This window comes from Ammodytes marinus, assembly GCF_949987685.1.
Source record: "Ammodytes marinus genome assembly, chromosome: 16".
NCBI lineage: Eukaryota > Metazoa > Chordata > Actinopteri > Uranoscopiformes > Ammodytidae > Ammodytes > Ammodytes marinus.
The window spans coordinates 4230740-4235739 of NC_137220.1; the positions used below are offsets into that span (position 1 = coordinate 4230740).

The 5000-nt window shown below is 39.9% G+C and overlaps 1 protein-coding gene across 3 annotated transcripts in view; it reads left to right on the forward strand.

Annotated features, from left to right (window-relative positions):
• Nucleotides 1–5000, forward strand: part of tmem104 (transmembrane protein 104) — a 324830-nt gene that overhangs the window by 77842 nt on the left and 241988 nt on the right. For 2 of the 3 annotated variants that reach the window (XM_080043882.1, XM_080043883.1), the window contains exon 10: nucleotides 1–1164. This exon is cut by the window's left edge and continues 2903 nt beyond it. The gene's annotated coding sequence lies outside the window, so the exon portion shown is untranslated. Of the gene's footprint in view, nucleotides 1165–5000 lie in introns of those variants that run through there. The other variant, XR_013845267.1, reaches the window with a different exon arrangement.

Here is a 5000-nt window from a genome sequence, read left to right on the forward strand (position 1 = left end):
TCTCAATGGGATTTACCTGTATAAATAAAGGTTAAAAAAAAAAAAAAAATGTTCAGTGTCTCTCGTTTTACTATTAAGAGGCATATGTTTGAGTAGAATGAACATTTTGGGTTTTATAATAAAAACTATTGACAACATTTCTACCAAAATGCCCACCAACAATATTGTCATTAAGAGCATTTCCATTAAAGACCTACTTCACCAGTTGGAATATGAAGGTGTATTGAACTCGGAGATCCTATTTAGTATAAATGTGCAAACAAAATTGAAATCGGATCATTCTAGCCTGAGAAAAGGCAGAAAGAGTGTTTTATGGTCTCACTGTCTAACCCTACATTTTCCTTCTTGTGACATCACAGTAAGGGTCAGGATTAACAGGACAGCTGGGCCAAGGGAAGACTGAGGAAAGAAAAACCTCATTCATTATATTATAATAGTGATTTTATAATGATAGAACGCTGCTTCCGTATGGGTGAAGTATTCCTTTAAGTAATGTAGAGATGAAGATTTAAGAAAAATCCAGACTGGTCTCTTAATTTTTTCTGGGGCTGTATAATCATTGTTTTGCTTAGATTTCTGTATTTCTTCTGTTTGATGTTTTTGTGGGTTGCCCTTTAATTTGCTGTATTTTTAACAATCGTTTTGTTTTTAAATTTAATTTTTTCCCTTGTTTTCTTGTATTTGTTTACAGTATGGTTGCGTTCCGAATCGCATACTTTCTACTATATAGTATGTAGAAAAAAGATTTAGGATGTCCCGATTCTTGTGGCCAGATTTAGGATGGTTAGAAGTACCTGGATGTCCTACTTCATGCGGTCAAGATTGTTAGTGTTGAAAAGTGCATCCTATTTGGGCGATTCTGACCCACAATCCAGTGCGCACTTGAAGTGACGTCACATCGACGGAGCCTCCATATGAAAACAAACGGGGATGCAACGGATATAAAAGCAAGAGGCAAGATCAAGGCGCAATGTAATGATGAAATAAGAGAGAAAAGTATGTCCCAATAGTATGCCTACTGCATCCTAACTAGATTATTTTTATCGTCGGATGTAGTATGTAGAATAGAAAAAAGAAAGAGTATGCGATTCGGAACGCAACCTATGTTGCCCGGCTTGTGATTGTCTCTGTATGGATGTTGTTTACTGGTTTATTGGATGTTCTGTTGGGATTTTTATGATTTGCAAAAATTAATAAATAAATAATAATAAAGACGTATGGTAAATGGTCTCCACTTATAAAGCGCTTTTCCCTGGTTTTTCACAGACCAAAAGAGTTTTATATTGTTTTGTACACGTTCACCCATTCACACACACATTCATTCATTCACCGATAGCGGCAGCAGCTACCACGCAGGGTGCAAGCTAACTATCAGGAGACAATTTAGGGTTCAGTGTCTCTTTGCCCAGGGACACTTGGACATGTGGCGGGGAGATGAGGAACTTTTAAATATTTCTGAAAACAGTCTCATTTTTCCTCTGATGATCGTAAATGACATGTAACAGCAAATGAGACCATCAGTGTAAAGAATGCTATTTTTATATAGTTTTTCTTAATGCCTTTGTCATGGGTATATACGCTCACCCAGGAACAACAGCTGGCGTAGTAAAAACACTACCGCTTTTGTCCAAAGGGGGAGCGCTAGAATGAACACAAACTGAAAGTTCCTCGGGGCACCTTTTAATAGACACTACAATGTGTTTTCCCTACTCTAAGGTGCATGCAATTTTCAGCAGGTATACAAAACTCGGCATAACACCTGAATATAAAAATGTAATATGACAGGGAATGATTCATGTTTTCAATTACCTGGGGAGGGTTAGTTTTATTTTGTATTATTGGCACCAGCAAGAAAAAAATTGGAATTGTTTCTAGGAACAAGATGTTTGGAATGTGGCCAAAGCAGTGTGTGTGTGTGTGCGTGTGTGTGTCTCTCTCTCTGCTTGTGTGTGTCTCTCTCTCTCTCTCTCTCTCTCTCTCTCTCTCTGTGTCTGTGTGTGTGTGTGTGTGTGTGTGTGTGTGTGTCTCTCTCTCTCTCTGCTTGTGTGTGTGTCTCTCTCTCTCTCTCTCTCTGCTTGTGTGTGTGTGTCTCTCTCTCTCTCTGCTTGTGTGTGTGTGTCTGTGTGTGTGTGTGTGTGTCTCTCTGCTTGTGTGTGTGTGTGTCGCTCTCTCTCTCTCTGCTTGTGTGTGTGTGTCGCTCTCTCTCTCTCTCTCTGCTTGTGTGTGTGTGTGTGTGTGTCTCTCTCTCTGCTTGTGTGTGTGTGTGTGTGTGTCTCTCTTTGCTTGTGTGTCTGTGTGTGTGTGTTGCTGCCGGGATTTGTCATTTACGAGGTGGTAGGATTTAATATCACAGAATTTTAATAGTCCCGATTTAATTACAGAATTCAGATGTTGAACAAGGACTTTATGCCATATTAAATACTCCCCCTGCGTTCCAATCCCCATACTTCCATACTATCTAGTATGCCAGAAAAAGATTTAGGATGTCCCAATACATGCAGGTCAATTCTAGTATGCTGAAAATACATACTGTAAATGCCCCACTAACTCCAATAGCGTTTAGGAGTATTTGTCTTAAAGCTGGGGTGGAGGATTTGGGGAGAAAATGACAGTTGGGATAGAGAGATTCAAATCCAAATACCTCGACCGCTCCACTTGTTCTCTTTGGTCCCTCCCCTATGGTCCCTCCCTGACACGCTCTACACCAACCAACAAAGTCGTGCCAAAGTGAATGGACAGTCCCAACAGCCAATAAGAACAGAGAATCGCAGCCTCGCTCTGATTGCTCAAAGTGTACAGCTCATGTTAACTTTGACCAATCAGAAATCACATACCACAGCATTAATTCTTGACATTATGAAAAGAAAAATCTTCCTTATCTGATTTTTTTTCTCTCTCTTGTGGACCTAAAACTCTTCTGTACTTTAGTATGTAGTGTAGGAAAAAGAAAGAGTATGTGATTTGGAACGCAGGGTGTGTATTGAATCTTAAGTATATACACTGCAGGTGAATGAGGTAACATTTTTAACTTATATATATCATAATGAAACTTTGCCAGTTGATTACTGACATTAAAGGAGCTATGAGGAACTTTTAAATATTTCTGAAACAGTCTCATTTTTCCTCTGATGATCATAAATTACATGTAACAGCAAACGAGACCATCAGTGCAAAGAATGCTATTTTTATATAGTTTTTCTTTAATGCCTTTGTCATGGGGTATACGTCGCTCACCCAGGAACAACAGCTGGCGTGGTAAAAAACACTACCGCTTTTTTCCAAAGGGGGCGCTAGAATGAACACAAACTGAAAGTTCCTCGGAGCACCTTTAAAGTATTTGTATCTGCTTCCTTCACTTCAATCACTCCTGAAGTGCCACTGAGTAGTTTTTTAATAACACTTGAAGATTTAAATTTTTTTTTATGGAAGCGAAGCGAACCTCCCCCGACTATAATTTAATTTACCCTGTGCCCTTGTTATGTATGTGAGGCGTGTCGATGTGTGTGTGTGTGTGTGTGTGTGTGTGTGTGTGTGTGTGTGTGTGTGTGCCTGTCTGTGTGGGTGTGTGTGTGTGTGTCTGTGTAAGCTATGATTGGAAATGAAAACTTGGCACGGCTTAATTAATTCTCAATGTTTAATTGCTGCGTTGGTTTTACGGCGGAGAGAGAGAGAGAGAGAGAGAGGGAGAGAGAGCAGGTGCGTCTGTTTGTGAGTCTGTGTGTGTGTGTGTGTGTGTGTGTGTGTAAGTGCCTGTGCGTGTGTCTCTGTGTGTTCCTATGTGTGTGTGTGTCTTTGTAAGTGCCTGTGTGTGTGTGTGTGTGTGTCAGGTGCTGCCTTAATGTTTGTTTTCAGATAGTTGGATACACTGCGGTGAAAATTAGATTTTGTTAAAACACTCACTCGCTTGCCGAATAGAGTATACGTGCTTCTCCTCTTCACTGAAGCAGACAAATAAATGAGATTATCTGCTGAATTAAACTGTCATTAACACACACACACACACACACACACACACACACACACACACACACACACACACACACACACACACACACACACACACGCAAACAGTCTTTCTGCATAGTTAGTGTGTTACCTTATGGAGATTTTGTCACACACAAACACACACACACACACACAAACAAAAAAAAACGGTTTTCACCACATATATACATGCTTACCTAAAAAATAAGTATTATGGCTGTCTAACTACGCCATTCACACTGGTGCAGTACACAGTGCACTGCGTGTGACTGTGGCTCAGTTGGTAGAGCGGGTCGGCCGATGATCAAAGGGTTGGAGGTTCGATTCCCGCCCTGCCACCTGTGTCATAGTTGTTGTGTCCTTGGGCAAGACACTTCACCCACCTTGCCTCGTGTGAATGTCGATAGTAAGCCTGCTATCGGTGTGTATGAATGTGTGTGTGAATGGTAACGTGGGAAAGGAAAACAGGTCTCCCTTGTAAAAGAGTCTTCGGTCTCAATGGGATTTACCTGTAGAAATAAAGGTTAAAAAAAAAAAAAAAAAAAAAAAAAAAATTACTATGCATACCTCTTACAACCCCACTTCCAAAAAAACAAACTATCCCTTTAAAACCTCCCTATATTTAATTTTTTTTGTGGGGTTAAAGACCTACTTCACCGGTTGGAATATGAAGGTGTATTGAACTCTGAGATCCTATTTAGTATAAATGTGCAATTTTTTTAAAAAATCAGATCATCCTAGCCTGAGAAAAGGCAGAAAGAGTGTTTTATGGTCTCACTGTCTAACTGAGGGAAGACTGAGGAAAGAAAAACCTCATTCATTATATTATAATAGTGATTTTATAATGATAGGACGCTGCTTCCGTATGGGTGAAGTATTCCTTTAACTATCTGTACATGAAATCTCAGAAGACATTTTGGGTCTAATGTTCCAATGTCCTACAGAAAAGATGAAAGTTTACTTCTATCTTCCTCCCTTCACTGAGAGTCTGTGGAGCCGGTCGGACGGTTACAAAA